Source organism: Staurois parvus, unplaced genomic scaffold (genome assembly GCF_062004578.1).
Source record: "Staurois parvus isolate SC_StPar_1 unplaced genomic scaffold, SC_StPar_1.0 ptg000239l, whole genome shotgun sequence".
Classification (NCBI taxonomy): Eukaryota; Metazoa; Chordata; class Amphibia; order Anura; family Ranidae; genus Staurois; species Staurois parvus.
Window position 1 is genome coordinate 1,605,986 of NW_028318035.1, and position 22,005 is coordinate 1,627,990.

The 22,005-nt window shown below is 42.1% G+C and overlaps 1 long non-coding RNA gene across 1 annotated transcript in view; it reads left to right on the forward strand.

Moving 5' to 3' along the window:
* Positions 1-278: 278 nt before the first annotated feature.
* Positions 279-22,005, forward strand: part of LOC149459977 (uncharacterized) — a 56,570-nt gene continuing 34,843 nt past the window's right edge. The window contains exon 1 of the long non-coding RNA XR_016313173.1: positions 279-493. This is a non-coding gene — a long non-coding RNA (uncharacterized LOC149459977). The remainder of the gene's footprint in view (positions 494-22,005) is intronic.

The window sequence follows — 22,005 nt, forward strand, 5'->3', positions numbered from 1 at the left end:
AATCATGCAAAGGATTATTAATAGGACTGGCTACGTCCCGGCAAGTCAACATGTCAGGGTGATACATAGATCAGGAAAGACGTGCAGCGTAGCACAGAACAACATTCAAATAAATACTCCATCAATGTCACCACTGAGTATAAACAGATTTCATATTAACAAAGATCCTCGTTATAGGCCTCATACAGCGAGAGGGCGGTCACTATATTTCGCTTTGGGAATGCGCAGATTCCCATGTGATAAATATTTGTCTGAACTGTTTAAACCGTCGCTCAGTGGCAGACTGGGAACTCATTTTCTTCTCCAGCTGGGATGGCAAACACCCTTCCAGCAAAGATACAGCTTTTTCTTGTGATATCGGTATCAAACGGTCTTATTTAAAGGTTCGGGTTTTTTATTTTTGATCTTTAGTTATTTTTGATCTGCACATCGACACAGGACCTTGTTGTGTAACCAAACAAGACAAGACCTTAGGAGACTTCAGAAGTTCGATGTAAGTTTATTTCTGAGTTATTTACACAGTGTTCCAATGTTTGTCATCGTTATTTATTAGCATGACTCAAGCTGTTCATAAGCCTAGGCTCACATTGTTGTGGGTGCAGGACCATGTGTAAATTGCAGACGTGTGTACATCTACAGATGGGCGGGGTGCCATTAATTCTTAATGGCACCCCCACACACTGGAAAACGCAACAGCTTTCTAGTGCATGAAACCGAAAGGTGCAGAAGGACTATGCGGTTTCATGCAGCTGTGGACAGGACTTAAAGCGCCCTAGAAGAGACACTACGATCTACACTCGCTAATTGCCTAATGCGGAATCAGCATTAAGGCATACCTCTAGATGTAGAAGCGAGCAGCAACTAACTCTAGACACAGCTACATTTAGAAAACATTGCGTCCCAGGTCTGCAGCATTTAGGAACTGGTACCGCAAAGATTATACTGGCATCCACCAACCCAGCATTCCTGTCAATTCGATCCCAGTGACAGGTCCAACTGTTGCTACTGGATACAGAAGCAACAGTGGATGCAGTTCACTCACAACTACATGCTTGTTCTTTCCCAGGGCCCCCCTCTACATAACTCTCCCATGACCTCCAGGCTAGGTCCTTAGTTGTGCTGTGGTAGATATCCAGTCCCTGTATGTGGGGAACCAGCTGCTAGTGAAGGGGCCATGCATAACACCCCTTTACTACCAGAGTAACCATCATCCTATGCCAAGTCACCTATTCCCTGGCTGGTTTGGTGCCCTAAGCAATTAAACATGTATGGCTGTCTGTAGCAATGGCAATATAGCCTATGCTAGACAAACATACAGGAAACGTTCTTGTAAAAAAAGTTTCAAAGTTGTGCACAGAGGTGCTCTAGTGCCCATTGGGTAATCATGAGTCCTTAAAGTAGTCCATTAAAGGGAATAGTCCATCAAGCAATCCTTAGTGCTTGATTGGTGATAATCCGTGAAAGCAATAAGTCTATACTGCCAGCTAAGAGTCCATAATGTCCTCATGTTTCCAGCCCTCAGGGAACCCCAACTGGGCTCCCCCCAGCTGGGGGCAGAGTCCAGCAGCATAACAGCCTAAATTGTGTTAGTATTTCAGCAGGAAGCTCTCTAGAGCAGTGTTTTGCAACCTTTTTTCAGTCAAGGCACCCTTTCAAACTATGGACAGTCCCGAGTCACCCTTCATAATTATGGACAGTCCCGAGGCACCTTTCAAATGATGGACAGTCTCGAGGCACCCTTTCAAATGATGGACAGTCTTGAGGAACCCCATTCTAAAATGGAAAAAACTATTCTAATAGTTTTATATAATGCAGCAACATCCACACATGTAGGACACCCAACATTAGAGGTGATTTCTTCTTCCAAACGCAAATTTCACTCACTAGTACTGACTAGTATTCCTATGTTTCTTTTCTCCCTCAATTTTTCTTCAACACTCAGCTTATGTGTGACCCCAGCACTGATGGAGAGGGGCAGGAGAGGGTCAAACTAGGATGCTGTGGAGGCAGCTGACATCCTTATCAACTGATGGTTTCATTGGTTGTCATTGGTTGCCTAGAAGGTCGTAATGGCACACAATGAAAACCTGTGGCTTTGTGTAACTAAAAGGCATATTTGTTCCACCAGCTGGCTTGTATATAAATTTTGGGCAATTTTAAGATATTTTGCCAAGGCACCTCTGAAGAAATCTCAAGGCACTCCAGGGTGCCAGGGCACCATGGTTGAGAAAGGCTGCTCTATAGCATGTTAGTGAGCCCTTAGGGGGTGGTAAGCTTGCTAGAAATTTCGGTAAAAACGTTAACCCACTCTGCTGAGTTACCTCCAGCACACAGGTCAACCTGAACAAATTTTGTAGAAAGATACATTGTAAGTTGTAACAATTCAGCTGAGAAAAAGCACAGTGAGCCCAGGCAGCTGCAGAACATGGGACAGCACAGCAGAAAACATGAACCCCTCTGTAGACATCTGCCTACATGGCCATGTTGTAAACAAAAAGCATCAGCACATTTTCCTATAGAAAATACAGGTACAGCAGTCCATTCAAATGAATTGGCTGCTTTGCCCCTGTAAACAACTGCACCACCCTCACAGATGTGAAGCTTGACTCAATGTATGGACTGAGCTGTCCCTTTCTCCATATGCAAAAGACTCAACTAGCAGCAATACCATACAAATCTTAAAAGTGTATGTAAAGCCATTCAAAAATATTCTATAAGAGCTTTGACAGTTCAAATTTTTTTTCAATACTTTTAAATCTACAACATTCATTAAAATAATGCCTGGTGACCCTGACATGAAGGTTCTTCCTGTTATAGGGTGACAACCCTCTGTTATTATTTCCCAGTTGTGTTCCTATGTTATCACCATCACATGGGTTAGAGGCTACATTATGCATGCATGGTTCACACGGGTCACCATCAGGAACTCCTCTCTGAGGCTAGAGTTCACGTAGACAGGAAGTTCCTGCAAACAAATGGCAGGATTCAGTACCACTGAGATACAACAGGTATGAAAAAGAGTTGAAAACAAGCATTTTAAATAAATAAAAAGACAAATGGCAGTCTTTATAATATACAGTGCTTTAGAGAACTAAATGTCATTCTGTTAGCATATTCAAGTCCTTTAAAGACACTGGCAGGATGGATGGGTGCTGACCACCCACACTGTTCAGGGGACAACAGGAACTCTCATTAAAAGTAGAAAAGATCTGCCAATGTGGTCCACGTATGTTCACATTTTCCTCCCCTGCTGTTCAACATCCACGCAGATATCTGTTGTCCTTAGAAAAAATGGCTGTGGCCTAGTTATCAGCAGAGATGGTGTAGATCAACCTCTTTCTGCAAATCATCTCCACGTTTATAGGTGTGTAAGTGTCTTTAGGCTGTCAGCTTTTTAAAGGCATTGCTGTTCATTCTGTAAAGTGCTATGAGGGATTTCATAAACCAAAACCCAGAAGCTAAATATCATCTGTCAAGTAGAACTATGGGCTCTAATAAAAAAAAAATCTATGTTGCAGTACCTTATGATATGCTGGCTTAGTCCCCCTGCAAAGTTCCACAAATACCTGTCAAAGAAGTCCACCTAATGCAGCTTCCTGTGATGGGATGGCAACAATGCTGCATTGCTTCTAAATTAAGAGCACAGTCGTCACTCATGTAAGCTCTGTCTGGTTTCTCTACAGTGGGTTTAAAAAAATGGGCATGGCTATCAGTATTGCTGGTTCACAAACCTGTATCTTGTCAATCAGCACCACATCTAGTCCTGCCTACTGCTTTCTTGACGGAGAGCACTGCCTCTGCTTCCAACCCCCCCTTCTATCCCCACTGTGAGCTGCAGTGTCTGGGAGGGGGAGCTTGTAAGACACAAATGAAGGATTTGTCTCAGTAAGTTGTCTCAGTAAGTGAAAGTAAAGGAAGGGCTTTGTTAACTTTATGAGGCTTGTGCATCACACAGAAACTGGGTTTTTAACTTGTTTAGCTTGTCATACAGGAACCTTTAGTTATAGAAAGTTTACGTTGCTGCAAATGCATCATTTTTTATTAGCTGCAGGATAAAGGTATACAGTCTATGGCAGGATAATGTTGTACATACCGTCAGGGGCAGACTGACAACTCATGGGGCCCTTGGGCAATAGGGGATCATGGGGCCCCTGTGTCCTTGCCCAAACTCAAAAAAACCTATGAAAAAGGTACCAGGGGCATCTCATGGGGCCCCCTACTGACCCATGTACAGTATAGTAAGTCTTTAAAGCCTTAGGCTATCAACCACTGAGACATAGGATCCTCAAATGAGGGTTGGGTTGACCAGGTCTTCCATTTTACTTGTCTCCTTGGGAGCACCACAAAGTTGGAACCACTTCCCCATGTACAGTACACTAAGTCTCCAAGCAGTAGACTATCCACCACTGAGACACAGGATCCACAAACGAGGGTTGGGGTGACAAGGTCTTCCATTTTACTTCTCTCCCTGGGAGCACCACCGAGTTGGAATCACTTCCCCATGTACAGTACACTAAGTCTCCAAGCAGCAGACTATCCACCACTGAGACTCAGGGTCCACAAATGACGGTTAGGATGAGAAGGTCCTTCTATTAGCATACCAGTCTCTTCCAAATGTCCCGACTAGAGCGTTTCCCAGATAGGCATGCTCCCTGATGACATCCCTGGCTTCAGCTACCACTGACATTAGAGGACACTATCACAGGCCCCCAAGGCCATACGTGCCACAATACAGGAAATGCAGTAGAAGGTCAGGGGTAGTCCAGGTAACTTCAGCTAGTCCCCACACGATCTGTGCCTCTTCTCCAAGGGATTCAGCCTTGCGTAATGCCCTTGGATCAGCTCAGTGTAGAACTACTGTACATCTTGGAGACTCTGGGATGTCCAGTAACCCGACTGATTGGGCCCCACCCACAGTTTGAATTTATATGGGCATTAACCTCATCTATGACAGAGCAAACTTATAGGGGCACTGCACCTGCCAACAGGCTGAGGGCAGAAATATGAAATCTGACTGGTTGCATGTTCATAAATTATATTAGTCAAGAGGGCAAAAAAACCCATAGCAATTTGCAATATGCAGTAATCTATGGTTGTGCAGACCTACCAGGCAGCAGAGCAAGCAAGGTTTGGCAAGATGGGGAAAGGGTTAACATTGTTTTTATTGCCAATTTTGCCTTCCTGTCCAGGTGACAACTGATTCCTTCATTTGTTTGATAAATGGAATAAACACCTGTTGATCCTATAAGAAATTTAGAGCTGTCCTGTACTTTGTTATCTCAAAGAGGCTACTTAGCCCTCTAATGACTGATTACTGATGCTTTGCGCTCTCTCTCTCTCACTCTATATTATATATATATATATATATATATATATATATATATCAGCATCTGAGCACAAGCAAACCAAAAATGCTATTTAATTAATTTTTCATATCTAAAGCAAATTCGCCCATCCATCCTTGTCTCTGTAGCAAGTAAGTGAATAAACCTCCCAGTAATGCTATGACTAGGTTTCAGCTAGAGGGTGCTCTAATTATTTGTAGTGTGACTTCAGGAGACTGATACCAACAAGCTCACATTAAACTCATAATAAAAGTGAGCAACACCTGTTTTGTGTTCTCCTTTTTGATGCAGGTTAGTCACACTTGGTTTATGCTATCTTTGTTCAGTTTTCTGTTTGTTCTGACATTTACATTCTTTGTTTAGTATCCTATATGTTAGTAAAGTTAACTCTCTAACACAAATTGATGCGTTTTTCCATGTGACTTGTGCTGCCACTATAAAGAAAGTAATTAACTGTATAATGTGATCCAAGTGAGCAACGTGTTTTGTGTTCTCCTCTTTGATACAGATACTGCAGGCTGCATCTTTGTCATACCTTGCACTCAGATCACCGATAATCCTGTAACTTCTCCATGCTTTATTTTGCTGAGAAATCACACACTAGCATTTCTGGACGTGGCCATCTTAAGTAAGGGTAGATGATTAATGTAGCATTTACTTCCTGGAATACATCTGCCCTTAGATCAGGCATGAAGGGAGGAGGTTGTGTTTAGTTGAGAAAACCCCTCCTCCCCTCCTGAAGACTCCTGGGATGTATGACATCATTTGCCTTGGCCTGGAAACTAGGAAGTACCGGTAACTGAATAAATGTAAAAAAAACCTTTAAGACAAGTAAATATGATATATTTTCCTATCTACTTTCTAATGATAGCAGCATAAGAATTAAAAAAATCAAAGTTGGTTGAAAGAGTGAAATCTCTTCTTTAAATATATTACAGTCACCATTTAGTAAAGGATCATTTAATATCAGACTAGTCTGTAAATTTTACAATCCACATCCTTTTGGTGTTTAGCTGATTTGGGAAATAAATTGAAACTTTTTGCCATATTTTATACCGGTAACTTAATTGGCCGTATCATCTAGCTTGACCTTGGCAGGGAAACAGCAGATGTCCTCCCAATGGGCACGGAGGTTTCCCATCAATAGAGATTATCACCATAGTGACGGTGCCATTCTATGCAAACAAATCACCGCATCTTATCCAGGGATTAATAAATCTTTGTGACTCTGCAAAAAGCAATTTAAATGCTTGTTAGATCTAATGGGCTGATGTACAGCAAAATATATATTGCCTCCCAATGATAACAGTGCAAAAATGAATAGAAAGTGCAGCAAATTTTCTTGTGTCACATATAATAAGCAAGTAAAAGTGCTCACGGTTTATTATGCAGTAAGTTGCAAATTGCTTTAAATTGGATTTTTATCTAGAACCTGGGACGTAATAAATAAGTGATTGCCTAAGCTCATAAGGGATAAAACTAAAAAGTACAAATGGTAAAGAAAAAAGTTTTAACTGAAACAATTCATGGCTAATATCAAAGGCAATTCAAAAAGCAGAGGAGTACAGATGCCATCTGGAGGTGCCAGTTTGCTGCTTCCTCACTCCTTGCTGGTGGCTATTTAAGGGCTCCATCCCCAGTAGGCAGTGCTGGTGTATTCAAAGAGATGTAGGCGCATATAAGTAAGTCCACCTCGCAACTCAATATAGATTGGATAATGTATATGAATGCAAATGTCCCATAAAGTCCTTCCACTAGGGCAAGCTGTACCATGAAGCAGAAGCTGGCTCTAACATGCAAAGAAAACAGAAAAGGGAAGAGCGCCTATAAGTGCAGACCAATAAGACACAATTGAATAAGACCAGAAAAATGGCAGCTCACATGTTGCAGTTAAAAACAGGCTCATCAGTAGTAAACCAGGATGTGGCTGTTGTCATCTTATGAGGAAAATGCCATAAGATCCACTTATTTTTCTATGACAGTGAGACACAGTGGATCCCATGGCGTTTTCATCATGAGATGACACCAGCCACGTCCCGGTTTACTATTGATGAGCCTGTTTTTAACTGTAATATGTGAGTGGCCATTTGTCTGGTCTTAATAAATTGTGTCTTATTGGTCTGCAGTTAGAGATGGTCTTTCCATTCCAATGCTGATGTACCAGCTAAGATGATTCCTGAAAACTTTGGTCAGGGGCCTTTCAGCACTGGGTTGGCCGTATAGTGAAGATCTAGGGGCAATGATGTTATTGCTATATATATATATATATATATATATATATATATATATATATATATATGTGCCTTATGCACACTGGGTGTTTAGCCCTTGTGCATTAGATTACAGCGGAAGGCACAGGCGCACCGTCCAACTCTAAAACTCTATGAGAGGCTGATAACTGCTGTGTCTTAATGAATGGACACCCCTGGGCACTGCCTAAGGGCCCCAGGTGCATTGGGGGGCCCATGATAATTTGATAATTTTGCATTACATCATGCTTGCCAACTGTCCCTGGTTTGCTGGGGCAGTCATGCTTTTTTATTTTTATCTAAGCTGTCTTGGGATGGCCATGTCCCGGGCAGCATCCCAGAATCTGCACTGTGCCCTCCTGATCCCAGTATTGTGGCCTCCTGATCCAAATCCCCCCCCCACCATGCCCTCCTGCCTCCTCCATGTACTGTGCCCCTTTGTGTTGATTTATGGCATGTTTGCTTATTGTTTAAAACTGAATTTATTAAAAGTACTAATAAGTATATGTTTAATTCTGTCAACTATTTATACCAGCCTTTCTCAACCTGTTCAACACAGAGGAACCCTTAAAATGACTTTTTGGTCACGGGGAACCCCTGCTAAAAATTACTGTATCTACAGCTCATGTTACATTCGTGTGATGGTCAGTGGGAAGAATGCTCCTTACTTGTGGTCATTGAGAAGAATTACCCCCTTATAGATAGCTAAAAATATCAATGCTGTCAGCGGAAACCTATCTGAGAGGAGGATATTGCTTGTTGCTCAAGGAACCCCTAGCAACCTCTGGAGGAACCCTGATTGAGAAACTCTGGTTTATACTTTAATTCTTGAAATTAGGTGCGTAAATTGGGGCAGGCTGGTAGGGGCCCCAGTGCATTACTTTGCCCAGGGGCCCATGATGCTATTAAATCAGCCTTGGCAGTATGCACCCAAAGATGAATTCAGACTTCTTGCATTCCAGCCATTTGTCCCTGGGCACACACTGCCCTAAACGTTAGTACCACTTGATGCACCTTCCAGCCCCATCTAGCCGCAGCAGCTTTCAACCTCTTTTAGAGTTTTTAGATTGCCGGCAGAGGGGCTGGATGGTGCGCCTGTGCCTTCTGCCTGCACAAAAAAGCCAAGATCTCATGCACGGGGGCTAAACGTCTAGGGTGCACGAGGCCATAAAGTGATAGGAGAGAAAGTAGAAAAGAATAAGTGTCTTAAATGTGAACATATTCATTCGGGGGCGTACAATATGCAACCAACCCTTTATCTAAACAACTACCCAATAAGTGTGAGTTTTTGTTATCCTCCTTTAAAGCTGAACTCCAGGCAAACAGCTAAATACATCATTCCAATACATATATGGGAAATGTTTTACCTGCCAACGGATATTTATTCCTGTCCATGCAGTCCTGATATTTACACAGCCCTGCCAGGTACCAGAGCCAGGTTTAAACATCACTTTTCTCTACTACATCAAGTTCTGTATTAATCCAGCGCTGCGTCTGCCTTTAGTTCTTTTCTTCCCCTTTCCTGCTCTCACAAGCTTCACTGAGAGCAGTGGGATCCATTGGCTCCTGCTCTTGTCAGTCCAATCATGTCAGGAGGGAGTGGGGGGTGGGACCCAGGGGCGGACTGACCATTTGGAAACTTGGGCGCTGCCCGAGGGCCCGGGGTCAGTAGGGGGCCCCATGAGATGCCCCGGTACATATTTCATTGGCTTTTTTGAGTTTGGGCAAGGACATAGGGGCCCCATGATTCCCTATTGCCACGGGGGCCCCATGTGTTGTCAGTCCGCCCCTGGTGGGACCAAGTCAAGCTGTGAGTGTCTATGGACGCACATAACCCGGCTTGAGATTAAGCCCATACACTAGACCACATGGAAAGTGGCTTACTTTGGGGCAGTCACAGAAGAGGAGGAGCCAAGATCACCGGCGGGGGACCCCAGAAGGGGAGGTTTGGGGATGCTCTGTGCGAAACCATTGCACAGAGCAGGTAAGTATAAAGTGTTTATTATTTTAAGAAAAAAAAACAGACCTTACAAATTAAATTATACTATTTAAAAGAGTTGCATTTTGTTTGCATTTATGGATTTTTATTAAATAGATAACTGTATTCAAAAGTGTCATTTTTATATCTGGCTGAAGTTCAGCTTTAATACAAAAAACTAGAATTTTTCTCTCACTTCAAGTGTACATTCTAGACCAGCAATACAATCATAACTACACAATGTCAATATTTTATTACATTTCTCACATTAAGGTGATCAGAATGCAGGCTCTAATCTAAGAGCCTTATAAAAAATTCATCCTACAGGGATCCCCCACTGCCCCATGGTATTCATTTTTCATAAGTACCCCGGCATTAATGTAGAGACCTGGTCACATTTTATACATCGCTCTTGGCAGATAATGTATACGCAGTAGAATAAAGGACTTTTACACATTCCCTTTCCCCATATAAGATGGTCTAAATGAAGCTATTTAACGTCCAAACTGTTTATGTAACTGCTTTATGGTGACAGAATGCAGCAGTAAAGTCCAAGAAACATTGTGTTCTGTGCAGAGGGGACGGATTGTATTAAATATTCAGCAGTTTTTAAGAATATGTGTTTTTTGAAGTTGCTGTTTTCATAGCATTTTAGGATACTCCCTGGGATGGGTGCAAAAATAAAGTCCACACTTACCAATAGTGTTTAGATTGCTTTTAAAGCTGAACTGTGGATAAAAAAACTTGAATTTAAATATGTTCGCATACAACCTAAAAAAATTACATTAAAAACTAAACAATCAATATTTAAACAGTATAAACATAACGAGTAAAGCAAATAAAAGAGGGCGCCGCCATCTAAGTGCAAACTGTACATACACATATAGTGGCATATAAATATAATGCGCTCACTGGGTTGGGGTAAGTAGTGTACATGTCATTCTTGTGCCTCCAGGGAGCTGCAGAGATCGGCAAGCAAGCGGCTGGTAAAGGCAGGGTTGTACAAAGAAGCAGTAGGGTGTCAGTCTGTCAGTACTGCGAGCTGGAGCCGCTGACAGACTGACACCCAGCTATTTCCTTGTACAACCCTGCCTTCACCAACTGCTTGTCTGCCAATGTCTGCAGTTCCCTGGAGGCCTGAGGATGACATGTACACTACTTACCTCAACCCAGTGAGTGCATTATATTTATTATGTTATGTGTATGTACATTTGCACTTGGAGGCGCCCTCTTTTGTTTGCTTTTCTTGTGTGTTTTAGGTTTCAGGACCTGGTCTAGGGGAGCAGCCACCATCTAGCCAATTGTACTTGATATTTTTCTTCCGCATACCTATTCCCATTCCTTATCCCCCCCATAGCTATCATTAGGGTGTCACAGTAGCACAGCAGTTTGCTTCTAATAAATATAACAAGTAATTTGAATGGTTCACATTTACATAAGTCAACACAGTATGACAAATTATCAGCCCCTGATATCTACAGACAGTCATAAAAATCAATTTACTGATGGTGGGCCAGGGTGGCCAGAGAGCATATAAATCCACTTTGTGTGCACCAAACACTTCTGCAAACCCAAATATCACCATGTAAAAGTAGCCATGACATTATCATTGTGCTGTATATATCAGTGCAGATAACAGAGATGTGGGAGGGGCTAAGTAGGCCCATATGTTATAGGCTTGTTGTAGAAGACTACAGGAGGGGCGGAATCAAGACCAGTCACACTGTACTAGGAGACAGAGCAGCAATGACAGGTCTTTGTTACAGGAAGCCTCTGCACAGAAGCAAAGTTTTAAGCTAGATTACTGCACAGATCTGGAAGAAATGCACAAAGTACACCAAGATTCAAGTAAAAATACACATACCTCTTGTATTTAGAGTTCAGCTTTAAGTGTCTTAGTATCTATCATTTAAAATGAATCTGAACTCAAAAAGTAAAGATTTTCTGTATTATATTATATAGAACATCTAAAATTATTAATTGTGCAGTACAATGAAAAATCTACTTCTGCCTCCAATTACTCCTACAATAGCTGAGCATTTCCTGATTGTGGCTAGGCACTCCTGTGGCTTGAGTCTTGAAGATACTTGCAGCGTGAGATCATCTAAGGCACTGCTGCCTATGTCTGCACATAACATGTGTTAAAGTGCATTGCAGTAATGTGCACTTTACCATTATACACCACACTGGAAAGGTGTGGAAAGGCTCTTGATCAATTTGAATGACTAGTCAAATGGCACATCATATAGAAAAACTGATGCAAGTATGAAGCATAATGGAAAATGTTAAATGGAACGTTTTTTTAATGGAAAACGTAGCAATTGCTCGGTTCTTTGTCTTCACTGTTTACAGATGATGGAATTTGGTTGCTACAGCCAGCATTTGTAAAGACAAATACTTTCATCCATGCCTATGTTTTTCTTTATCTGAAATGATACAAGTATGTCAAAGGTGTGGGCAATTAAGTGTTTTTTTATATATAAAAGACTTAGAGTGAAAAGTGTTACCCTTTAGCACCTGATAAACTTGGGAGGTATTTACTGTATCTGAGGAAGAAGGAATCTGACATCAGAAATTCTTCACATATATGGATCATTTACTTGACTACCAATAAAAACTTGGCATAAATCAATGCTCAGTTTTCTACAGTAGTGGTTCTCATCCTTTTTCAGACCAGGGTCTGGTAAATTATTCACTCCCACTGTGGGAAGTGGAGGGGGTGGGTACTGTGGGACACTGTTTGAGGATGGGAGAATTATGGAGAGTTAGAAGCTCTGCAGGAGGATAGGGGCCACTATGGGATGCATGTCAGCACTGTGGGAGGTTGAGGGGGTGCACTGTGGACTACTATGGGAGGGAAGGGGCTCTAAGAGATGGGGGTACTGTGGGAGGTTAAAGTACCCGGACCTGACTGGAGGACTGGGAAGGGGAATGTTGGGGGTTCTATGGGAGCTGGGAGGTGCTGTGGGAAGTTAAAGTACCAGGAGCAGACTGGAGGCCTTTGAAAGAGGTGCCATGGGGAGGCACCATGGCACACTGTTTGACGTTGGGGCATGAGGGAGTGTTGGGGGCTCTGCAGCAGGCTGAGGGGGGGGCACTATTGGAGGTTTGTTAGCACTGTGGGAGGTTTAAAGGCACTGTGGGCCTCTATGGGGGTTGGGGGCTTTATGGAAGCTGGAAGGTTCTGTGGGATGTTAAGGTACCTGGAGCTGACTGGAGGTCTGAGAAAAGGGGCGCCATAGCCTGGCAGTGGGCCACAATCCACTGTTCTAAAGCCATGCAGGGGCAGAAGAAAATTACAAATTAGCTCTTCACAGTATAGAATATGGAGCTTTTGGTACCGGTTTGGGTGCAGAAGAGCCCCAGGCATCTGGCACCCAGCAAGGTAAGTGTATATCTGCAGGAGTTAGGTGTTAGGATCTGGACTAAGAGAATAAGATTAGAATTTCAGAGGGTAAGCATTGGGTTGAGTTTAAGTGTTCAAGTTAAGTTAAAGGCTACGTTTAAAGAGTAAGATTAAAGTTAAAGTATAACTAAAGGGAAAACATTTTGTTTAAATAGCAGGGTAACAAATCAGACCTACTATTGGGTTTTTCCTGCTGTCTGTGTTCCCGTTAGGGAAATTCACTTTTTTTTTTTAAATTGTCCTGATCACCACTGTCTAAGATGGGATGTCCTATCATTGGAGGGATATCCACCCTTTTCCTGCTAAGTCTGCAAGACAGGAAGGAAATGAAAGTCTCACCAATGAGACAGGCGGCAAAAAAACCTGACCACGGTTTTAACCCTCCCTTACACTATCAAAATGAAAAACTCTTTGTCTTTTGATAGTAGGTGTAAGGGTCAACTTAAAGGCTCAAGCCCAGCTCCACACAAAATTCTTTGATCCTGGAATTGGGCTTTAAGAGTGAATTATAGGAGTTGGATTACGATTTAGGGTAATGGAATAGTTATATTTTAGAGTCAATCTAAGGTTAGGGATGTGGACATGTGAGAGAAACCTTTTTTCTGGTTTTCGATCATTAAAGACCCACAGTGAGTTTTCAAATCCAAAAACCAAAGGACTACTACTACTAGAGTGTTTTCAAAATCCAGTGGGTGACCAAACTACCCAAACCAATCCAAAATTGTAAAACCTCTTCTGAGCCTCTTTGAGAAACACTGTTGACAAATTATTATAGACATATTTGTCCATTTGTTCACAAGCTAGCTCAGTTTTATAGAGCAATACTACCTACAATTGCTCAAACTCCTGCTGCAAAGTCAAGAATTTATGCCAAATTCATACTGGTGGTGCAGCAGAGTGCATCCGGTGCCTGTACTACAGCTGGAGGTGCTCTACAAGCAGGTGGACCAATATGTATCTGTGGGAAGCTGTGGTTTGCTGTGGCCTGATGCAACATTTTTCCTGAACCTTTTTTTAGCCAAGAAGAACCCTTGAATTGATTTTCAGGTCTCCAGAATCCCTTGCTAATATCAATTAATCAGGGGCCAGTTGGAAAAAAGTGCTGCCGACTATGCCAAGTGGATTTTTCATTGGAACTAGGAGCTCAATCAACCACAGCACATGGAACAAGGAACCCTTAGCAACCTCTGGAGGAACTCTAGGGTTCCACGAAACCCTGGTTGAGAATGACTGTTCTAGGTCATACAAAGTAAAGTCAGGTCCAGGAATTTCTTACATTTGTACATATGACCAATTTGTACATATAACCATTTTCTGCACTCTTCATAACTAAATCCAGAACAAGGAAACCAAAGTTACTGAAGTAGCTGTTTTAAAGCAATCCTTTAGAAATACTAATATGATCCACATTGGTTTGGTAAAGGGGTTTTCGGTTCCTTTTATCCCAACCCATCATAACATTTCTAGTTATACCTTGTACAAAGTAATAAAAAAAGGTCTTTGTTTAGGCCAGTGTTTCGAATGTTCTCAGCCTAAAAGAAAATTTAAGACAAATAACCTTAGTATAGACATGACATCAAGTTCCCCGGCTGGTGTATTTTGGTAATAAATGAGAAATTCAGTGCATTGTTTCATATCTCCTTTTTCCTTGTGGTATGCTTTACAGCATGCCCTCCAGCTCTGCATTATAGTCTCATATATCTGTGTACTTTTCCATTCGGAATTTATTACGTATGTGTATAAAACATACATTTTCCTAAATCCTAGGTGTATAATACCATTCAATTTATCATCATGCACTGCTGAAATAAATAGCATTTCATGCTGATATGAGCCACATGGTATACAATATTCAAGGCTAAAATCAACTCATCAACCCTTGTATATATAATGTACGGTATTCAGCTTTTTTATTAGCATACAATATTTAGACTGCAGTCCCCTCTCAGTCAGACCCTTATTCATCTTTTGATTGGTAATCTAAAGGTAGGAGCAAACACTGATGTCTTTTATTTCTGTTTTGACCTATTTTTCTGTTCATTTTCTTTGCTTAAAAGCAGAAAATTGCAGCACTGTTCACTGTATTTTTACCCCATTGGCATTATTTTTTAAAGTACTTTTTTTCTTTGGGTTTTATCAAATCCGGCTGTTTTAAACCTGGTTGTTTTTTTTTTTTTTTGTTATAACTTTAGGTGCTAGAAACCGGTAGTTCTTTTCCAGGGGGGGTTTGGGTACCGATCACAAGTGTACGGTAGGTAGTCCAAAACATCCTGACCTCCAAAGTTTATCCCTGCCACTAACACTTCACCTGAATCCTAACTAATAACCTAACCCCCTTAACATACCTGTTAATTATTGAGGGATTTCTAGTACCCAGGATGCTTTCTGTCAGTTGTTTTCCAGCACATCCACTTTAAGGTGATTCTAAAGGTCTGGGGGTTTTTTTGTTTTTGTTTTCTGGGATTTTTTAAAAATAATACTCCTGTCATCCTTACTTGCTCTGTGCAATAGTTTTGCACAGAACAGCCCTGATCATCTTCTTCTCAGGTGCCCCATTGGTGCTCCTGGCTTCTCTCCCTTGACCATTGCCCTCAATAGCAAGCTGCTTGCTATGGGGGCATAGGTGCGTGCTCGCTCCCGAGCCCATCGCTATGCACCCTTAAGACACATAGAGCCACTGCTCGGCCCTGCCCCCCACTTTCTCCTCATTGGCTTACTGGTTGTGATTGACAGCAGTGGGAGCAAATGGCTCCCACTGCTATGTCTCAGCCAATGAGGAGAGAAAGAGACCTGGGACAGCCGAGGCTCCCATGCACATCACTGGATTGAGAGGTTGGCTCAGGTGAGTATAAGGGAAGGGTTGTGGGGGGAAAAGCTTCAGCCTTTACAATCAATTTAAGGAACCAATGCTGAGCAATATATTTCAAACAGTCCTTAACACAGATTCCAGCTCTATCCAAACTGTAGAAAAAAAATGGACAGGGGTGCACTTTGACCCCCTAGGACATAACTCTGATGTAACACAACTCCAACATTAACCACAAAATACCATACTTACTCATCTCTGTCAAAAAGTATCCACGTGGAATTAATATATTCCCACACTGTTAAACTATATAGCCCTTGGTGCCAAAATAAAGTTAAACTTCTGAAATCCATTAAGGGAGCCTTTTGAGTTTTCGAGTGTCTATGGGAATGTATACCCATTCAGCCAAAGGAGCATTAGTAAGATCAGGTACTGATGTTGGACAAAAGTGATTGTGCATTTCAGTTGGTGCTCCAGTTCATCCCAAAGACATTCAAAAGGGTTAACATCGAAGCTCTGTCCAGGCCACTTGAGTTCCTCCAGTACAAGCCATGTTTTTATGGATCTGGCTTTGTGCACAGGGGTACAGTCATGCTGGAACAGAGAAGAACCCTCTCTAAACTGTTGTCACAAGATTAAAAGTCTTTAGTCTAAAATGTCTTTGTATATTTTAGGATTAACAGTACCTATCACTGGAAACACCCAAAGCCAATAATTTGGAGGGGTATTTTTTTTGTCCATATAGTGTATAACAAGAGTGCAAGTGGAGAAGGGGGCCTCTTATTTGGAGGTCCACTGCTGCAACCAATAGGTTTGTAAATTTCAAAAAGCATAAAAAAAATTCTACAGCACCAACAAGGGCATAAAATAATATGCCATTCGCCTGTACCATTCATAACACTCACTAAACAAAACATCGATAAGAAGCCTCCGTTTTACAAATTGGAAATCTCCGCCATAAAATTTATGGTCCCCAAATTCCAAGCGCAGACCGAATGCAGCCATAGCACGGTACCCTTGGGTAATGATTTGCTACATAAATATGTATGTGTCGCCTTGAAGGGCTGAAAATGTTGATAATAAAGATAAACTAAGTATATATAATCACAATAGATGTTCTCTTTTTATACGACTCTATTTGCAATAAAACGAGATCCTCCGATATAGGAAAATTGCTAGGTTGGGAAATAATTGAAAGCAGCTTGGGCAGCAACACAAAAACAGAAAATCTCAAGAGTAATATCATTTAGTAAGTGGTTCACATGTCAGATTTTTTATTTGGCTGTAGACTGGTAGCTGGATCAAACAGTTACACTATTATTTAGCAGATCTTTTTTTTTAATGTTTTATGGTGTTCTAGATGTCTTTTTCTGTAATATGTTAGAAAGAATGTCCATCGCAAGCTGTAATATATGGGTCATTTTATTTAGTCTTGTGTCAGGCAACATGCGGTTATTTACTGCGATGGCGGGATTAATTTAAGTCAGCAATGTCATACAAGGACTCGCCGACACTGAATCATATAGTGTTAGTTCTACTTTTTAATGGCTTTCACTTAGAAGAAGGCTGTAAAACAGAGGTTAACCCGTTCACAGCAATTCAGGTCTCGGGGCGCAATAGTGGTAAACGTAAAGGTCTACATTTACGTGATCGCCGGGCTTGTTCAATATTGTAAGAACAAGCAGTGCAGTAACTTGTACTAACCAACCAGATTTACTGAGATCAGACCAGGTGAAAGCTGATTTCTGATCGTTCAGTATGGTTTACTGCACTTTATACATTGTACAATAAATTCTCTTTACTTTCCTTCCCTATGCTCCTCCAATTCACTGGTAGAGCACCCCAAAATTCCTCTATAAGTTTTAAAAGGTTGAATCTTACTCCTGTCTCAGAAAGCTCTCCTGCCCACTATGACTGGCCAGACTTGGAAATTGGCCACTGGGGAATCAATCACTGATCTTTGATTTGCAGCACATTTGCCCCATATCTTGAAGTACTGGATATTTCTTGGGGCTGTATTGGCGGGGTTTACAGGCTAGGTAAATAGAGGAAGATTATGCGATCTCTTACAATAAGATACAGTGAACCATGATTTTTATATAATGTTCTATTTTATAGAAATAAGAATATACTGTATATGTTCTAGTGTGAAAGAAAAATAAATTGAGTATGCATTGCTCATGTGGCACATATAATTGGAAGAGTAAATAGATGAATTTTTGCTCCTCTCCATATTATAGAAGTAGTTTAATTTTTCATTTATATGATCTTTTATGGCTACTTTGTGTTGGAATACAGTGTTCATGTATTTTGCAACAACTACTTCAGTGTTCAGTAGAGATATAGTCTTCAACCAGTAGATGGCAGTGTTTATAAGTTTGTAGCTGCATCTATGATAAAACTCTGTCTTTTCTCTGTAATAAAGTTCCTGTTTCCTGTTTGCGGAGAACACATGTGGACTGTGCACTGGTTGTTCTATAGGGCTATATACAGAATCTCAAACATTTTCTCTTCATTTGAGTTGATATTTACAAATTTTATGAAATGCATATTATATAGTCTGTTTTAATATTTAATATATTTATTTTATATACATTTTAATCAGATCAAATCTATGTATTTAATTTTTATTATTTATTATAGGCACATTTTTTAAATTATAATCGAGGAAGGGAATTGGTCTCTCTAGTAAGCCACCTATTTTTTCTGATTCTAATTCTTATTATATGTTTTTATTATATTTATGGCATGTATTTTTTGCAGACTGTTGTGTAACACTGCTGAACTGAGGAAGTAGCCATGAAAGGTGTCTTTTTGGTGTACAAAATCAATTTCATTGCCAATTTCTTTACCATGATGACTCTAACCATTTAATAATAATCACTATCTCATGCCACCATGGCCGCCTCTGCCGCAACAGAATTTGTTGTTTTTTCCTTTGTTTTTTTTTCTTGCATCATATACAGGAAGATTGTGATACCTTCTATAGTTATTGCAGTCACTAGAACAGAGGGGTGGAGAGAATGCAACTAGGCTCTTTTTAATTATCTAGTGGCTTTACAGTATAACAATTTTACAAAGGAGAGATTTCACCCAGTTGTGTCAAAAATGAATACCTCATGGGCTAAGCAGCATAATTGAACATTTTTGTACATTGGATGGACCCAAGTTTAACTAAGCACCCTCCCGGGTCTGAGAAATTTCCAGCATGATGCATCAGTGACAGAACCATAACATGTGTACGCCACTGTAGTCCTCCAATAGTCCATTGCTACAAGACTGAAGAATAGATGGCAAAACTAGCTTTTATATAGCTGGAAGGCATAATGCGAGTGATGGTCAACGTAATTATGTTATACTTGATATGTAGTCAAATCAGACTTTACATTTTGCAGCAGGCCCCTGTACTTTTTAGGTGACAATGTTCATAAGCTACATCAATATTGCAACTGCTAGACCTATGTTTGTGGAAAGTTCTCTGAAAAACTGGGCTTTTTTTCTGCTTTCATTTTGTCCACCTCATCAAAGCCTGCCTAGCTATGTACATGTAGTACCCCCTTACCCCCACATGGCTTGGTTGGCTAGCATTTCACCTTAGGGCAGAATTCTCAGGGAAGAATCCTTGCCTATTTGTAGGGTGGGGTTTTTTCACAAAGCTGATTAAAGGACCAATAAACTCAGAATGAGAAGGATTAGAGTACAAGATACCCCAAAAGACCAAAATATGCAGACTTCATATCTCTATTCGTAGTTGGTACAGAAGAAGGACCCTTAAGCCAGATCTGCAATCTGTACTGTTCAGACCATAGGGAATCTTCAGTGCAGCACACTTACCCCTTGGATGAGCCCATAGTTCTCCAGGACACTCTTCAGCAGATACATGTTCATCCCTGATTCTTCAAGCCAGATAACCACCTTCCTGTTTCACTTCCTCTGGATATACCCTCCAGCAGGACAGTTGGAAGCTTCAGGCTTGGGCCTCTTTGTAACACAGTACACCCTCCCCAGGTAGCAAGCCTGGGAGGACAGAAGAAGCTTTCCAAGGTCACTCCCAATATTTATACTCTTCCCCACCATGCACCACTGTCAATGAACCTCCCTATGGTTGGTCAGGGCGAAATGAATATTCATAAATCAGGTTTTTGGATCTCCTTACACTATTGCTAGTAACACTCCTCAACAGCAGGTGAAAGCACACAGTAACACTGAGCTTAAGAAGAACCTGAGGAAAGCAGAACTATCAATCCATGCTCAGGCTAACTACAGCCCAGTAGCACTAAACTTAGGCTAGGAGCACTACCACATAGTGTAGGTTGCTTATACATGCGTGGTATTAAGGCTCCATTATTTGGACATCGTTTAAAAAAAAACTGTTATAGTGAATAAAATGGTGCAGCACTATACATTATTAAAATATGTATTGCTACCCTCAAATGAAATGCCTGGTATTTAGGGATCTTTGTTCTGCACCTTGACTCCAAGAACACCATCAGCTCCTCTGACACACCTGGCTGAATGAAAGTTACTGTAAACACTTATAAGAACACAAGTATAGATACTAGAGATGAGCGAAGAAATGAAAAATTCGATTCGACTGATTCGGCGAATTCGTGGACAATATTCGATTCGAGTCGAATAAATTCGCTGTGAATTTAACTTAAAAAAGGGTGTTTCTAGGCTTCAGAGAGACTTAATATTAGTGCAGAACACTGTACCTTTAATTTAAATGCCCTTGGAGTCTGCTGGGGAAGAGAAATAATACTGTCTGTCAGTATGACATGCAGATGAGTGCCGTCGATCTTAGAATCACTGCACACTTCACTCCTTTGGCCAGTCACGGGGCCAAAACCAGTGTTTGGAGCCACAGTGTGGCGGTGGAGGCAGCAGCAATGGGAGGCCATACAGCAACCTATGACAAAATGGAAACCAGCAGGAGCGTGAGGAGACCTGAAAGTGGCACATGGCAGAGTGGGAGCAATGGGAGGCAGTACAGGGACCCAGGTCACACTGTGGGCCCAGCAGCAGCGTGACCAGGCGGTACGGGGGCCCATGGCCGATATGGGGCTTGGTGGCACCTATGGAAGGCCTGTAATCTGCCAGCAACCTATGACAAAATGGACAACCGCAGGAGTGTGAGGAGATTTCAAAGTGGCACATGGCAGAGTGGAAGCAATGGGAGGCCGTACAGGGACCCAGGTCACACTGTGGGCTCAGCAGCAGCGTGACCAGGAGGTACGGGGGCCCATGGTCGATATGGGGCCTGGCGGCACCTATGGAAGGCCGCTAATCTGCCAGCAACCTATGACAAAATGGACAACCGCAGGAGTGTGAGGAGATTTCAAAGAGGTACATGGCAGAGTGGAAGCAATGGGAGGCCGTACAGGGACCCAGGTCACACTGTGGGACCAGCATCAGCGTGAACAGGCGGTACGGGGGCCCATGGCCGATTTGACCTCATTCATCCCATAGTCCTGCCGACTCACGAATAGCGTGGCCTCCTCAAAGGGCCTGAGCAAGCGCAGGTGTCACACATGAGCTGACAATGGCTGACATCTAAGTTACACAGGGAGTACCTTTATCCGCTTTTAACATCAGGAAATCTGTGATGGCCTTTAGCTGTTCGTAAAGGCGGTCTAACATATGTAGGGTTGAATTACACCTTGTTGCAACGTCACAGCATGAGGAGTCGGTACGGGGGCCCATGGCAGATTACATGTCTGGCAGCAGCAATGGGAGGCCCGTAATCTGCCAGCACCCTATGTCAAAAAATTTAACACACCAGCAGTGTGAAGAGACCTGAAAGTGGCACATGGCAGCAGAGTGTGGCGATGGAGACAGCAGCAATGGGAGGCCGTACAGGGACCCATGAGAGACTCTAGACTTGGCAGCAGCATGAGGAGGCGGTATATAGGGGCCCATGGCAGATTAGGGGCCTGGCAGCAGCTATGTGAGGCCCGTAATCTGCCTGCACCCTATGTCAAAAAATTTAACACACCAGCAGTGTGAAGAGACCTGAAAGTGGCACATGGCAGCAGAGTGTGGCGATGGAGACAGCAGCAATGGGAGGCCGTACAGGGACCCATGAGAGACTCTAGACTTGGCAGCAGCATGAGGAGGCGGTTTATAGGGGCCCATGGCAGATTAGGGGCCTGGCAGCAGCTATGTGAGGCCCGTAATCTGCCTGCACCCTATGTCAAAAAATTTAACACACCAGCAGTGTG